This window comes from Elephas maximus, chromosome 4, assembly GCF_024166365.1.
Source record: "Elephas maximus indicus isolate mEleMax1 chromosome 4, mEleMax1 primary haplotype, whole genome shotgun sequence".
Classification (NCBI taxonomy): domain Eukaryota; kingdom Metazoa; phylum Chordata; class Mammalia; order Proboscidea; family Elephantidae; genus Elephas; species Elephas maximus.
The window spans coordinates 159,726,402-159,744,251 of NC_064822.1; the positions used below are offsets into that span (position 1 = coordinate 159,726,402).

Below are 17,850 nucleotides of genomic sequence, written 5' to 3' on the forward strand. Positions count from 1 at the left end.
AATAGCAACTCAACATAAGAAGAACTCATTTACTTCAAATTTTCTACCTGCCTTCTTGGGGGGGGAGGGGGGGAAGACCTATTGTTATCATTATCCTTTCCTTATTTCTTAGGCACAACTCACTCCCCACAATCCACAAATTACAAATTATTAATCTTGCTGATTCTTTCTTGTTCTGTTGGTCTTAACCATTCTTCATTTCCAGAGTCATTACCCTTTGGTGTAAAATCTCAAATATTTTATACTTAGTTTATTTTAACAGAAGCTACCTGGTCAGTGTTCTAGATTTTAGTTTTTCCTTATTCTTACAAAGCCTACAAATATCCACCAGGGCAATCTTTCTCACACAGTTTTCACCATTATAATTACTATTACAGCCCTTCCTATGGTTTCCTGGATAAAATCTAAATGTCTCAGCCACAAAACCAAAGCCCTGCATTAACCAGCTCCCTACATAAAATGCAAACATTTTATTTTGCTGCCCCACATGGCTCCTTTGCTAGAGCCAATTAAGTTCACTTTACAGTCCCTCACATACTTCTTCTTGCCTTCAGAACTTTGCTCATACAGTTATGCCAAACTAAAATACTTTCTTAAATCCTTTCAATTAATCACAGATCAAGATCAGAGTCAAACTAAAATTCCAGCAGTCTGAAGAATCTTGGAACTATTTTCACAGTTTGTAGTCACTCTAAAAGTCAAGGTCAAGAATCGCTTTTGTCCTTCTGCTCCATAGGTCTTTACCCTCTTTGTGCTTGCCTTAGGGTATCTATCACATCTGTACTTTTCCTCTCTAGCTGCTTTACAACTATGCCAACTATCTTTCAAATAACAACTATGAATTCTTCAAAGGAAAAACTACAATTCTCTACTTTTTTGGTCATCTCCATAGCTGTCAATTTTAGTAAACCTGGTTAAAAACAAGGAGGTAATCCAGAAATTTACTGATGTGAATCCTACTTTCCCATAAGCTTACAATGTAGTTTGACGGAAAGCTTGGGGAAGGATATCACCAAGAGCATTGTTTGCTAACCAATTATGCATACTTTATGATAGCTAGTCACCAAAAAATTTCTGCCTCAAAAATAAAAAATTTGGGGGGACACTCTGGTAAATCAAAAACCTTATAAACGAACATATCCTTTGACCTAGGATCCCACATGTAGGAAAGAATCCTAAGAAACTAATCAGAGAGGTACCCAAGTATTTATGTTCAGGGATCTTCTTCATTTATCAATCAATAAATATTTACTGAGTACCTGTTAAGTGCCAGGTAACAGCGGGAAACAGAATTAGGTCCCTGCCCTCATGCTGCTTACATCAAAATGCTTTTTATAATGGAAAAAGAGGCTATTAAAATGTATGTCATATAGTAGTCAAAACAGCCTGGTACTGGTACCACAACACATACATACAGCAGTGGAACAGAATTGAGAATCCAGACATAAATCTATCCACATATGAGCAGCTGATATTTGACAAAGGCCCAAAGTCTGTTAAATGGGGAAAAGACAGTTTCTTTAACAAATGGTACTGGCATAATTGGATCCATCAGCCAAAAAAATGAAACAAGACACATACCTCATACCACATACAAAAACTAACTCGAAATGGATCAAAGCCTAAATATAAAATCTAAAATGACAAAGATCATGGAAGAGAAAAATAGGGACAATGCTAGGAGCCCTAATACACAGCATAAGCAGTATACAAAACATAACTAACAATGCACAAACACCAGAAGAGAAATTAGATACAAGGGAGCTCCTAAAAATCACACACTTATGCTCATCCAAAGACTTCTCCAAAAGAGTAAAAAGATTATCTACAGACTGGGAAAAAAATTTTTTGGCTACGATAAATCCAATCAGCGTCTCATCACTAAAATCTATAAGATACTGCAAAAACTCAATAACAAAAAGACAAATAACCCACTAAAAAAATGGGCAAAGGATATGAACATGCACTTCACCAAAGAAGACATTCAGGCAGCTAACAGATACATGAGGAAAAGCTCTCGATCACTGGCCATCAGAGAAATGCAAATCAAAACTACAATGAGACACCATCTCACTCCAACAAGGCTGGCATTAATCCAAAAACAAAAGAGTAAATGTTGGAGAGGCTGCAGGGAGACTAGAACACTTATACACTGCTGGTAGGAATATAAAATTGTACAACCACTTGGAAAATCGATTTGGCACTTCCTTAAAATGCTAGAAATAGAACAACCATTCGATGAAGCAATCCCACTCCTTGGAATATATCCTAGAAAAATAAGAGCCTTCACACGAACTGATATATACACTCACGATCACTGCAGCACTGTTTACAATAGCAAAAAAATGGAAGCAACCATGATGCCCATCAACGGATGAATGGATAAATAAATTATGGTATATTCACACAATACTACGAAAAGATTGAGAAAAATGAATCGTGAAACATAACGTGGAGGAATCTGGAAGGCATTATGCTGAGTGAAATCTGTCAGTTGGAAAAGAACAAATGTTGTAAGAGACCACCGTTATAAGAAACAGTTTGAACACAGAAGAAAATATTCTTTGATGATTACAAGGGTGGGGAAGGAGGGAGAAGGCTACTCACTAATTAGACAGTAGACAAGAACTATTCTAGGTGAAGGGAAAGACAACACACAATACAAGAGAGGTCAGCACAACTGGACTAAGCCAAAAGCAAAGAAGTTCCGGAATGAACTGAAAGCTTTGAACGCCAGTGTGTGTGTGTGTGTGTGTGTGTGTGTGTGTGTGTGTGGCAGGGGGGTTGGTTAGGGACCATGGCTTCAAGGGACATCTAGGTCAATTGGGATAATAAAATCTATTAAAAAACATTCTGCATCCCACTTTGGGGAGTGGGTCTGGGGTCTTAAACACTAGCAAGTGGCCATCTAAGATGCATCAATTGGACTCAACCCACCTGGATCAAAGGAGAATGAAGAACGTTAAAGACACAAGGTAATTATGAGCCCAAGAGACAGAAAGGGCCACATAAACCAGAGACTACATCAGCCTGAGACCAGAAGAACTAGATAGTGCCTGACTAAAATCGATGACTGCCCTGACAGGGAACACAACAGAGAACCCCTGAGGGAGCAGGAGAGCAGTGGGATGTAGACCTCAAACTCTCATAAAAAGACCAGACTTAACCGTCTGACTGAGACTAGAAGGACCTTGGAGGTCAGGCTCCCCAGACCTCCTGTTAGCCCAAGACAGGAGCCATTCCCAAAGCCAACTCTTCAGACAGGGATTGGACTGGACCATGGGATAGAAAATGATACTGGTGAAGAGTGAGCTTCTTGGATCAAGTAGACACATGAGACTATGTGAGCAGCTATTGTCTGGAGGGGAGATGAGAGGGCAGAGGGGGTCAGAAGCTGGCTCAATAGACCCAAAAATAGAGAGTGGAAGGAAGGAGTGTGCTGTCTCATTACGGGGAGAGTAGCTAGGAGTACATAGCAAGGTGTATGTAAGTTTTTGTATGAGACAGGCTTGGTTCGTAAACTTTCACTTAAAGCACAATAAAAGGAAAGAAATGCGTGTTATGATAAAGATATATACCAACTAGTCATGAATCAGAAAACTCAATATTGCTAAGATGTTAATGTGTCACAAATTCATTGTCATGTCATTCAAAATCCCAGCAGCCTTTTCTACAGAAATTAACAAGGTGATTCTAAAATTCATTTGGTTAAAAGAAAGGATCTACAGTTCTGCTAGCTCAGTGGTTAAACATCTGGCTGCTAACCAAAAGGTCAACAGCTCAAATCCACCAGCCACTCCTCAGAAACCCTATGGGGCCGTTCTACTCTGTCCTACAGGGTCACTGTAGGTCGGAATTGACTCGATGGCAACAGGTTAGGTTCTTTTTTTTTTTAATAGCCAAAACAACTTTGAGAAAGAAGAACAAAGTCAGAGGACTTGCACTACTTGACTTCATGACTTATTAAAATGCTACAGAAATCAAAACTGTGTGGCATTAGTGTCAACACAGACATATAGATCAATCAAACAAGACAGAGTTCAGAAATAGACTCACACATATATGGTCAATTCAGTTTTCACCAAAATGGGAAGTCAAGGCAGCGAAGAATGGATATCTTTCCAATAAATTGTCCTGGACAACTGGCTATCCATATGCAAAGAAGTGAGCTTCAAGTTATACCTTGTACCATACACAAAAATTGACTCAAAATGAATCACAGTCCTAAGTGTAAACTATAAAACTACTAGAAGAAAATCACTGTGATCTTCGACTAGGTAAAGATTTCTTAAATAGACACCAAAAGCACAATACATAAAAGAAAAAAGTGACAAATTGGACCTCATCAAAATTAAGAACTTCGGCCCTTCAAAAGACACTGTTAAGCAAATAATAACCTTGCTTGGTGAAAGCGATGAGTACTTAAAGCACTTACTGATGAAGATCAAAGGCTATATAGCCTTCAGTACGGATTATACCTCAATATAAAGAAAAAATTCTCACAACTTGACCAATAAGCAACATCATGATAAACACAGAAAAGACTGAAATTGCCAAGAATTTCATTTTACTTGGATCCACAATCAACACCCACAGAAGCAGCAGTCGAGATATCAAAGAATGCATTGCACTTGGCAAACCTGCTGCAAAAGACCTCCTTAAAGTGTTTAAAAGCATAGATGTCACTTTAAGGACTAAGGTGTGCCTGACCTAAGCTGTGGTAATTTCAATCACCTCCTATGCATGCAAAAGCTGGACAATGAATAAGGAAGACCAAAGAAGAATTCATCCCTTGGAATTATGGTGTTAGTGAAGAATATCAAACACATCATGGACAGCCAGAAGAATAAACAAATCTGTCTTGGAAGAAGTACAGCCAGGACGCTCCTTAGACACAAAGATGGCAAGACTACATCTCACATATTTTGGACATGTTATCAAAATGGATCAGTCCCTGGAAAAGGGCATCATGCTTGGTAAAGTAGAGGGTCAGTCAAAAAGAGTAAGGCCCTCAACAAGATGGAAAGACACAGTGGCTGCAACAATGGGGTCAAGCACAACAGCGACTGTGAGATGGAGCAGGACCAGGCAGTATTTTGTTCTGTTGTACACAGTGTGGCTATGAGTCGGAACTGACTCGATGGCACCTAACAACAACAACATATACAGGGCAACAACAATATGACTAACAGGTGGCTTCTTATAAAAAAAAAAAAAAATGAGGCCAGACACTACAATGAAGAAAAACCTGTCAACTAAGATGTCCTGACATTTTTCAGAGTCAAATGGGTCCTATTTGAGTATAAGGATAATCCAGTAGTTTGAAGAAAAAAAATCTACAGTTAATGGGAATGATGATTACAATAACAATAATGCCAGATATCTGTTATTATCTTCATTTTACTGATGAGGAAGCTGAAGCCCATAGGTTGAATAACTCTCCCAAGGTCACAGTCAGTAAACTGCAGAACCAGTATTCAAATATACAAGTCTGACATAAGAATTCGTATGCTCACAACTACACTATTTTTTCTCTACAGACCATACTAAGGAAAGCGAAGCTTAAAAGAAAGTTCATTTACTGTATTAAGGGAAACTCTCAAGCCATTGCCAAAATGGAAACGCTAATAAATAAGTACAAACTAAGCTTTGTGACTAAGATCTGTAGGTTAGTTATGTCCAAATATTTCAAGTTTTAGCAGGATTCACTTTAACAGCTCTGCATCTTTGTTCATATTGTTCTTTTATCCTGGGATACCATCTCACTCAGATAACCAAAACCCTGCTCCTCTTGTAAGCCTAATCCAATTACTATTCTTTTGAGAAACATTCACTAATACACTCAATTATAATTAATCACTTCCTCCACTCTTCTTCTTTAGCATATTGAGATAACATGTGTAACACGTCTGGGACACTTAAAGGTTCCATATATGCTAGCTATCACACATGCACTTATTCAATTATGCCTTTTATCAACTCCATAAAGGCAATATTTATTCTTTAACAAATTTATTGAGCATTCACTGTATGCCAATATCTTTTCTGTATATGCTTAGCATACTTCAAATATAAAAAACCAAACCAAACCAAACCCAGTGCCGTTGAGTCGATTCTGACTCATAGAGACTCTATAGGACAGAGTAGAACTGCCCCATAGAGTTTCCAAGGAGTGCCTGGTGGATTCAAACTGCCCACCCTTTGGTTGGCAGCCGTATCACTTAACCACTATGCCACCAGCGTTTCCACGGTGCCAAAATGTTTGATCAATAAATAATGAAAATACAGAAAATTAAAAGCTCCCTGCAAATGACTGAATTTAAACACAGAATTGCTGCAGATGCGCAAAAGTAGCACTTCAACCCATCACAATTTTAAACTTAATCATCATAGGTGTTTGCATAGTCCTGATACTGATATTACAACCAAATTCTTCTCCAAATGACTACTGATGTCAAAACAGTTGATTAAAGAGAATTCTGATTTTACAATTTTTACAAGCCCAAATCCCAATTCTTTAGTAGGTAGACAAGACCAAGAATGACCTGGGATCTAAGCCTTCCCTCATACTTTCACTCCAGCCATGCCCAATTTTATGCTATCCCCCACACAACGCACAACTCTATCCCTCTGCTTCCATTGCTCATCCTTCAGAGAATGACCCTGCTGAACTATGGGTCAACAGCTACTCATTCCCAAAACTAAACTCAAAGTTCACCTCTTCTATAGCCTTCCCAAATGGCATCAGCTACATACCTCCCCATCATAATCCCTGCTTTGCACTTTCACTGCACCCAACTCGTACCTTCTGACAGAGCTTTGTAGTGCTTCGTGGTGCTTTTTCATGTCTGTCTCCCTCTGTTGGATCACAAATCCTTCAAAGTCCAGGGTTTATTAGGACTAGCCCTAGTACTTAAAAATTTATTAAGCGCCTATCACAGAGGAGGCACTTAAAGGTTTGTTGAATTAATGCCTTCTCTCATTGTTTCCCTTCAGGGCAACATCTTCTATCTCATTTTTTTTTCACCTTCCATTTACTCCTCAATCCAAGGTAACCTGCTTTCTAACTCATTCCTAACTCAAATTGCTCTTGCCAAAGTCAACAGCAACCTCCTTGTTATGAAGTCCACTGGACATTTCTCAACCCTTACCTTACTTGACCTCTCCACAGCATTTGATATTGCTGACCTCTTCATCCCTCCTTGAAGCACTCCCTTCCCAGGGCAACCCACTCTGTTTTCCTTCTGTCTCTTTGAGCTTGCTGAGTTCTCCACAGTTTCCTCCAAGATTTCATTTTAACTAATACATTCTTTCAATTCTAGTCCTCCTTTGGGCTCTGTCCACTGATTCTCTTCTACATCTTCCTCTTATGGGATCATTTCCATTTCCATGACATTAATTGCCATCTCTTGACTATTCCCCTAAGGAGTGCGTGTGTGTGCGTGTGTGTGTGTGGAGGGGGAATGAGGGGAGTCCTTGGGGTGCTGCAAATGGTTAAGTGGAAGACTACTAGCTGAAAGACTGGCAGTTCAAACCCACCCAGAGGTGCCTTGGAAGGCTGGACTGGTGATCTACTTCTGAAAGTTTACAACCTTGAAAATCCTATGGCGCAGTTCTACTCTGCACACATGGGGTCGTCATGAGTCGGGATCGACTCCACGGCAACTAATAACAGCAACCCCAGTCTAAAAAATAAATAAAATATTTTTACCCTGTATCCTTAAGGGGGGGCCAATATGGGTGAAGCATAGTGAATAAAGGTGAGAATGGAGGCAATGAGGTTAAATATAAACATAACATGCAGAGTCTTGAAGACATGGTAAGAAGTTTGAATTTCATTTTGTCTTCTTTGGAAAGCCAATGAAAGCAGACAAGTGACATTCCTCAGTTCTACAGTTCAGAAAGGTAACTCTGGCTCTGGGGGATTACAGGGAGTGAGGGAGCAGGGAGACCGATTAGGAGGCTGCTGCAGTAGTACAAGAGAGCAATTACTTAAAGATAGGAGCGATGGCAGTGGTTAAGAGAATTCAGAATATGCTATGGCAGTATGGACAACAGGACTAACTGATGGTGACTTAGAACTGGGGTATAAGAAAAGGAAAGACAACTTGAAGGTCTGTAGCCAGAGCAACAGAGAAGCATGTCAGTGACACTTACTGAAATGCTGAAAATACTTTCAGAGATTTAGTACAGAGAGGAATAGTGTCTGTTCATGAAACCTATTGAACAGTCAAGCAAAGATATATAGAATAAGCAGGATATCCGAGTGGCTCACTCCCTTACTTCTTTTAGGTCTCTGCTCAAACAACATCTCTTCAGTTCCACTTGGATGGTACTGAAGGAAGAAGTCCAAGCTGCACTGATAATAAAAAAACAAGGCTCCAGGAATTGAAAAAATACCAATTCAACAAACGGATGCAGCACTGGAGGTGCACACTTGTCTACGCCAAGAAATGTGAAGACAGCTACCTGGCCAACCGATTGGAAGAGATCCATATTTGTACCCATTCCGAAGAAAGGTGACCCAACAAATTTAGGAAATTATCGAACAAATCATTTATATCCCACAAAAGTAAAATTTTGCTGAAGATCATTCGAAAGCAGTTGCAGCAGTACATCGACAGAGAACTGCCAGAAATTCAAGCTAGGTTCAGAAAAGGATGTAGAACAAAAGGATACCATTGCTGATATCAGATGGATACTGGCTGAAAGCAAAGAACACCAGAAAGATTTTTATCTGCGTTTGATTGACTATGCAAAGGCATTTAACTTTGTGGAGCATAAGAAATTATGGATAACATTGGGATGAATGGGAATCCAAGAACATGTAATTGTGCTCATGAGGAACCTGTACTTAGACCAAAAGGCAGTAGTTCAAACAGAACAAGGGGATATCGCATGGTTTAAAGTCAGGAAAGGTGTGTGTCAGATCTGTATCCTTTCACCATACTTATTCAATCTGTATGCTGAGCAAATAATCCGAGAAACTGGGCTATATGAAGAACAACACGGCATTAGGATTGGAGGAAGATGCATTAACAACCTGCAATATGCAGATGACACAACCTTGCTTGCTGAAAGTGAAGAGGACTTGAAGCACTTACTGATGAAGATCAAAGACCACAGCCTTCAGTATGGATTATACCTTAACATGAAAACAAAAATGCTCACAACTGGACCAATAAGCAACATCATGATAAATGGAGAAAATACTGAAGTTGTAAAGGATTTCTACTTGAATCCACAATCAACACCCATGGAAGCAGCAGTCAAGAAATCAAAAAATGCATGGCACTTAGCAAATCTGCTGCAAAAGCATAACAACTGTGAGGATGATGCAGGACCAGGCAGTGTTTCACTCTGTTGTACACAGGATCACTATGACTGACAACTGACTAGATGGCACCTAACAACACAATAATATCCCCAACACCTAGGACAGCATCTGACACACAGTAATTTGAGCATGCTCAGCATAGAGATCAATGCTATGCAAGAGAAATATAACATGCGAGCCCCATACGTAAGTTTAAATTTTCTAGCAGAGACATTTAAAAAAAAAAACTATAAAAAGGTGGAATTTCAATAAATTTAACTCAATATATCCAAAATATTATTTAAAAATTTAATGAATATAAAGATTATTAGAGATATTTTATATTAGTTTTTCACACTACATCTTTGAAATACGGTATGTATCTTACTCTCAAAACATCTTAAATCATCTCGAAACATCTTAAATCAGTAGCTAATAGCTACTCGTAGCTAGTGGCTACCATTAGCACAAGTATAGATGATACACAGGCCATGGGTAGAACCAAATAAGATCACTTAGGGAGAGAATGTAAATAGAGAACTGAACCCTGAGACATACTCAGAAGTCAGGTAGAGGAGAAGCCACTTATAAGAGACTAAGAAGGAGCAATCAGAGAGAGAGAGAAAAAAACAAGAGAATATGACCTAGTGTTACAGTGGTTAAGAGCTACAGCTGCTAACCAAAAGGTCAGCAGTTCAAATCCACCAGCTGCTCCTTGGAAACTCTGTGGGGCAGTTCTACTCTGCCCTATAGGGTCACTATGAGTCAGAATCGACTTGACAGCAACAGGGTTTGCTTTGTTTTGGTTAAACTTTATGGAAGCAGACTGCCACATATTTCTCCCATGGAGCAGCTGGTGGGTTCAAACCACCGACCTTTTGGTTAGCAGCTGAGCTCTTAACCACTGCGTCACCAGGGCTATCTTAGGGATCCTGAAAAGAACTTTTTCAGAGAAGTGGTAGAAATAAACGCTCGATCAGAATGTAATGAAGAGAGAATGGCAGGTGTAATACGGGAAACGGCAACTCTTTCACGGAGCTGGGTTGCGAAAAGAGGCAGAGAAAGGAGTTGGTATCTAGAGAGGAATATGGGGTGAAGAGAGGTTTTTAGTTTTTATTTAGATGAGTTATATTAAGGAGTGTTTATATGCCAACTGAAAAGGATACAACAGAGAGAAAAAAATTAAAGGTGTAGAGAAAAAGGATCAAAGTTCTAGGGAGAAAAGAAACCAAGGACCCAGAACAAAAGTAGAGCAGCAGGCTTTAGAACAGAACAACTTCCACATTGTAACATCAAGGGAAGACAGAATATGTGGGTACAAATGCAGGTGGATTCTCTTATTAGGTGAGTCATCAACTGAGAAATACTGGAAAGAATACTGAAGATCTGGGGAGAAAATATGAAATGGTCGTCCTGACAGTGTGAAATGTAAGACTCCAGAAATGCTGGGTGACCATTTGAGATTGCTGACCATAAATTTGAAGTGAGTCTGGTCGGCATGATTAAAAATGATTTGTTCAACAATGTTCAGCTGCTTAGGGTCCAGATATGGAGCAGGAGGATAAATGTGTTTTGCCAGGACTGAGGTTCTACAGGGAAGGATGGGTAAGGGAGTTAAGAGATTTTGCTAGAGAGTAGTTATAGTGCTAGAATAAGGAACCTAAGCTGGGTAAAGAGAGAAGTAGAGACTTAATAAGGGGTAACACTGAAAATGTGGTAAGGTCAAAACCTTGTTGAGATCAGAGAATTGCTGCAATGGGAATACTAGAGTAAATGGGCTAAAAAGTTAAGTGGCTAGAGACTGTGATGTTTGAAATTGAGGTTTCAGAGGTGGTGCTATTATACCAATATTAAAGTTTAGGACTTGACTACATGAGTTGTTTAGTTAGGGCACAGAAAAAGATCATCTTGGTGCTATAAAAGAACAAAGATGCCAGAATGTTGGATAGATCATATACATGAAGGGTTGACAAACTTTTTCTATAAATGGCCAGACAGTAAATATTTTTGGCTTTGCAGACTATACAGTTCCTGGCACAATTACTTACTTCAGCCATTGTAAAACAAAAGCCACCAAACACAGTAAATGAATGAGCATGGGTGTGTTCCAATAAAACTTTATTTACAAAAATAGGCGGTAGAAGGAACAGATTTGGTTCATGGGCTATAATTTACCAACCTCTGATCTATACTAGTAAGAGTGATGACAGAAGTAACAGTGGAGAGGAAGACAATGAGCTGGGTGATAGTCTTCACTGAATGAGACGAACTGACTGGAAAGCTGGTAGATCACAGAAACAAGGAATAATATAGTTAAGTCTGATGAAACAATTTTCAAAGGAGCTGAGGTTCATAAAGATCCCTCGTTCAGGCCCTAGGGTATTTGGGATGAGGAAAAAAAACTCTTCACTTGTGATGGCTACAAGGAAAGCAGTGTCCCCAAGGATAACCAGGATTCAGTTACAGCAAGAAGGTGAAGCAAATATTTACAGAGGAGTTGAGTTAAAATATGTAGGAAATTGAGCTGATTCCCCACTTCAGCATAAGCCCCAATATGGCAAGTCCAAGTCTGTCCAAGAGCTGATCCCAGGGCCTACCCTAGTGCCTGGCAAACAGTAAAGGTTCAGATATATGATGATATGATGAACAAACGAATGTCTTCGTATTCACTTTAAGGACTAATATCCAAATTCCTCAAAAAGGTATACAACTCCCCCACCTCCTTCCCTCCATGATCTGATCCTGGCTTATTCTCCAATCTCATCGGTGTTCTGAACATACTTTACTACTTGTAGTTCCATAAACCCACAGGTCCCTACCCTTCTCACTTCACTGATTCTTACATACTTCATGACTCAGCCTATACATTACTTTCTCCACTAAGAGAGCCTTTCCTGATGCAGCAGAGTTCTAGGTCAGGTGTTCCTCCTACATGCCCCCATAAACACCCTTATTTATCCTTACAGCACTTACCATGTTGTATTAAAAATAATTACTTTATCCCATTTCTCTCACCAGATAATAAGCTACTCAAGACTTAACATTATGTCTCATTTACTATCTCCTCAGTGCCTAGTATAGTGCAAGACACATAACAGGCACTCAAACACTGACTACCAATGAACAGGAGAAATAAAAATTGCTTTAAACTGGAAGCACGCAATTCCTGAAACGAACATTTGGAGATATTTTTTTTTCCCCAATGAGAAAACAGGCCAAGAAAGGTTCAGTGACTCACCCAGTCAAGTCTTGGTCTCCTGAGTCACAATTCTCTTCCCACAAAATCACAGTACCGATTAAATCAAGCTTACTGATCTAAGCTTTCCATGAACCTCCAGAAATAATACAAAAATGTTATTAAGAACCATTTCAGCTTCATCCACCCCAGCTCCGGTTGACTATATCAGTTGCAGAGAACTCTGATGTTAATTATTACTTAATAGCTTTTTTGCCCAGAATAGGCCAGTCCTTTAACTGAACCAGTCTTTTGCATGTCCTTCTCACACACTAAAATTCAATACATATTTATCGTGCATCTCTACGTGAAAACCATGTGCAGAAAGTTATAATTTGTCATCACCCTAGAAAATATATTTAAGAGTTTAATAATATCTCAAATGTCTGCCAAACACCAAAACATGAATCGGTTGAGAGACTGAATGTGAACATTAGAGATAGGCATTGCACCTTCATCAGGAAAATCCCTATAGTCCAATGCTTCTGTTTTCAATGGTTGCTATGTTATACTGCAATTGTGTTACTGAGCAACAACTCAGAAGCTAGTATGGCAAGCTCACTAAGAAACAACTGAATCAAGTCAAGATTTATAAAAGTACTCTGAGATACTCTGAGACTCAACATCACTTTTTTATACCTTCAACTGAAGTAACTCTTTTTTATAAGCATCAGATACAGGATTTACAGCAAGACTATAAAATTTACCTAGAATTTTTAAAGACATATCTTCAGAATGACACATGCTTTCCAAAAGAGAATAGTCAGTTTTAGTGTCCCCCTTCAAAACAATCTGAAGTCACAATTTATAGAAAAATTAATAACTGGGCATTTCCTGACTTTAATTTCTTTCATCTTGGATTATAGCTCAGTTAAACTCAAAGAGTACTAGACTTGACAGTCAGTGATCTCTTCATGACCCAGCAAGGGCAGACCTGGTGGAAAATATATATATATACTTAAAAGAATTGCTAATTTATGAGGGTTAGATAAAATTACTGACATTAATTTCATAAATTAAGTTTCGATCAGGTCAAAAATTAAGATGGAAAGGGGTAAGATGAGGAACTGGGAAGACAGGGATGGGAGAAGAGAGGTAGGGGAAGGGGAGGGAAAAAAGGAGAAAGAGAAAGGAGTGGAGGGAGGAAGGGAGAGAAATATTGACTAAGGTGTTTAAAACTAAGATTCTACTAAGGAAGAACCAGGAAACTGACCAAACTCCCCAAACCCACTTGGGAGTAGCGTAAGCATTCCTGAGGGAGACCTTACTGCTGATATTGTCATGGGAAATTCTCAAACATTCACTTCCTAGGAACAGAACCTTTCCTTCTGATTCCAGTGAATCCCTTGTCTTTAATCCCTCTTCTTATGGTCTACAGTTGCCCTTCATTTACTCTCTTCTCTCAACAATCTTCTTTTACTTCTACTGCATTATGGAAGGGGGAAAAGAAGTAGAAATGCACATTTGTCATCTTTAAGAAACATTTATTTGACAACTTCTATGTGGAAGAGTCTAAGGAAACATACAACTCATTGAGATCTGGTATTCTGCCCTTAAGGAGCTTACAATCTAGTTTGGAAGACAAGACAAACGAAAAACAGAACAATACGATATAAAGTATAGTATCAAATAAGTGTGACCGACAAATATATAGGATTTCAGAGGTCCTTGTGAAGTTGAACTTTTAAGAAAGAGTACAATTTAGATTTTAAGAAAGAAGAGAAAAAAATGGGCCAGGTACGCAGAATGACATAAAGAGCGGTATGGGAGGGAGAAAGCATATAGCAAGCTTAGAGGATAGTGAAGAGAGCAGTGTGGCCAGAGCTCAGCTTTTCCATAAAGAACATAAGGTTGATAATACATGGTGAGAAGAGATTTTGAAAAGTTCAGATTAAGAAATTTGAACTTTAATCAGTAGGAAAGAGTACTTCCAATTATTTTTTCTTTACATAGATACACATATACAGTCCCTAAAAGTACACATAAATTACTCACGAATCTATTATGTATGACAAAGTTAAAATAAAACTCATTTACTTGAAGCAAACAGACGATACTTAGAAAATACAAAAACAAAAAGAGAAAGAGCGAGGAATTCTGACAATTCACTAATCTTTCCATTAAGATTTCATTCTTCTAAGCTCCTTGAATTAAAACTTCCTATGTTTTTATGACATAAGTGCTGACTTCAGGTTACTAAGGATTTTTATCACACGAGTCATTCTTCATTTTTCTTCTCTACTAGTCTCGCCCAACTATGGAATATTTCATAACTTCAACATCAGTATATGGGAAAGGAAAACGGAGAGGGGACTAAAATGAAGTCTACTTTAATGATTTTAGCAATACAGTAAGGGTATGACACAAAGAACACTAAACTTCAACTTCCAATTACTAATAGCTAAATTTCAAAGAAGTCATTCAGTTTCACTGTCTCCAATTGTCTCACCTACTTTCTTACTTGAAAGTTACTGTGTTCAAAAGATCATGAAAAAGTGCTCTGAAAGCTGACCTACAAATTACATGATTAAGGGTTCAATGAGTGGACAAGGAGTGAGGTTATTGCTTAAGTCAAGACTTAAAAACTACCTGTCAATAATCAGTGCTTCAATTTCCCTAAACTCTAAATTGATATAATTTGAGAAAATTTTTGAATATAGCCTACATACTTCAACTGGTTAGAAAATACTCAAAATAAGGGGAATATCCAGGATAAAAAATACTCTATCCTAAATAACCAAACCAAAAACCCAAACCAAACTCAGTGCTGTCGAGTCAATTCCGACTCATAGTGACCCTATAGGACAGAGCAGAACTGCCCCATAGAGCTTCCAAGGAGCACCTAGTGGACTTGAACTGCTGACCCTTTGGTTAGCAGCCATAGCACTTAGCCACTACACCACCAGGGCTTCCAAATAACCAAAGGGTAACTCAAATCCATTTGCAACTCTCAGGACAGGCCTGTATGACTCTGAAATTTAAAGCAGTCTAATAATTCTAAACAAAATGCATTTCGAGTCAAATCTCAATACGAAACAAAGGTACTGATACGAATTTAGAGAATTCTGAATCCAGATAATTGTAGGATAAAAAACCAGTGATACATTTAATTACATTCTAACTGAATATCAGACTTGTTTATCGTGATGTTGCTTGGCAACAGAAGCACTGCCTTAACAACCTACTCAGTTCTACAACTACTCAAGTATTTTGTGCTAATAGCCTGAACATATTATGAACCACATCATATGTAAAAAAAATTCAGCACAAGTCTCTTCTTATACTAGACTTCTGTGAGATTTTATGGTAATAGCTTCATCACTCCAGCTAATGTGAAACAAAGGCTTTTAAAATAATTGGCAGTGGGCATTTTTAAGAGCAAAGAACCCATTTAATACGGTCAAAATCTGGACACTAAGCGTTTACCGAAGTGCCCATTTAAACCTGTTACACGCTTACATATTTTAGACCTTATCTCAGGAATGACAGTCAACACCACTGTTAAAATTGTTTTCAAGGCCAAGGAAAATGGAAGCATGGCTTTCTCATCACAAATTAAACTGGAGCTATTATATGTTTTAGTGAATTATTAAATTGGCCACACAATCACCACGAAGATGTGCATCAAAAAGGGCCATAGTTTCACGTGTACTTAACTGGCTATAAACACTCGTGGTACAGCCTACTTTTCTAAGGCGCGCTCCAATCACTTTAAAATAAATAAATAAATAACAAGAAAGGATTTGGAACGAAAAAAAAAAAAAAAGGCGTTTTCCCAAATAAGGAAAAGATACCATCCCGAGAAAGAAAGGCTACGTACCAGACTCACACACGGTGTGCAACGAGCGCACATAAAACTTAACAGGGACCGGTGTTCTGGCCGCACTCGCCACCGGGGGACACCTCCACAGCTCCAACCACGGGTACACACTCAACCCTTCTCGCGGAGGCATTGGGGCTAAGGGCGACGGTCCTACAGCTGGGATGTTGGCCCGGTCCACCACGCCGGGCGAAGTCCGGGGGGCCGCTCGCGGCGCAGGCTGACGACGAGGAACAGGAGCAGGAGGGCTGAGTCGGGCCCTCGGGCTCCTGACTCGGGAAATCTCAGAGGTAACCCAGCAGAAATCCAAGGACGGGGAAGCGGCGGCGGAGAAAAGCGCAGACTTCTTTCCCGCGGATTGGCCTCCTCAAAGCTACGAGGCCAAGACGAAGCCCTCAGCCGGCTGCCCGCCGCCGGCCGCCTCCCATGCCCCGCGGAGCGGGCTCTGTCCCGAAACCCGGGGCCGCGCGAAGCAGGAAGTCCCGCCCACACGCCGACGTCACCGACGCCCCCTACGCCGGCCGTGGTTTGAAGCCGTTAGAGGGAGGAGGCAAGCGAGCTGAGGTGGCCGCGGGCTGTGGCGGCGGGAAACGAGCTGAGGTGGCCGCGGGCTGTGGCGGCGGGAAACGAGCTGAGGTGGCCGCGGGCTGTGGCGGCGGGAACGCGGATGCTCGGACGTTCCTCCCGGAGGGCACTGGAGAGACTCAGAGGCAACCCTCGCCCCCAAGCTGGAAGAAACGGAAAATCCAGGCCTGGGCCCTGGCCTCCAGGGGCCGGAGTGACGCGAGGGTTAGGGAAGGAAACCGGTGTCCCTCACCGGCGCCCAACCCAGCGTCTCTGGGGTTTTTTCAAGCCCTTCCGCGCCTCTCCTTCCCTCTTCGCGCAGTGCCCCCCACTCTGCCTTCTCTGAGGGCTCCAGTGGCTCTCCTGCCGCCACCCCCCGTCCTGCTACCTTTCCTCCTTCCTGCTTGCCGCCGTGCCCGTGGGCGGTGCAAGGGGTGCTGAAGTGGCCTGCGGTCAAGCTTTGGGGCATTAGCCCAGAAGTGGCGAGTCTGCTCAGCTGGCCCCTGGGGAACTCCCAGGTCAGGACCCAGGAGAGAATCCCTCCCTGCCTCCGCCCTTCCTGCTCCAAATCTCAGTCACGTAGTTCAAGACCTGCTCTGGCTAACACTGTGAACTACCTATCTTCAGGTTGTAAGCTAGAGTTGGAAGAGAGAGCACTAGCTTTTAAAAACGTCAATTAATGTTCCGAGGGCTGAAATAAGGTAGGCGGTCAGCCTTTGAAAATAGGTGGAGAGAAAATAGACATTCCCCTCGCCTCATATTTAGTGCCTTGCTTTTTATTCTCACAACAATGTCTGGCACAGCTTATTTTTATCCTCCGAGCTAACGTTTTCGGGCTCCAGTTATGATTGGAAGCAAATGAGGTAACGACTTTTTGAATGAAATGAAGGAAAAGGAGCCATTAGAAAACACTGA

At 40.4% G+C, this 17,850-nt stretch overlaps 1 protein-coding gene across 4 annotated transcripts in view; it reads right to left on the reverse strand.

Moving 5' to 3' along the window:
* CEP83 (centrosomal protein 83) overlaps positions 1-16,836 on the reverse strand; it is a 159,352-nt gene extending 142,516 nt beyond the window's left edge. For all 4 annotated transcript variants that reach the window (XM_049884077.1, XM_049884078.1, XM_049884079.1 and 1 more), the window contains exon 1: positions 16,372-16,836. The gene's annotated coding sequence lies outside the window, so the exon portion shown is untranslated. The remainder of the gene's footprint in view (positions 1-16,371) is intronic.
* Between the last annotated feature and the right edge of the window lie 1,014 nt (positions 16,837-17,850).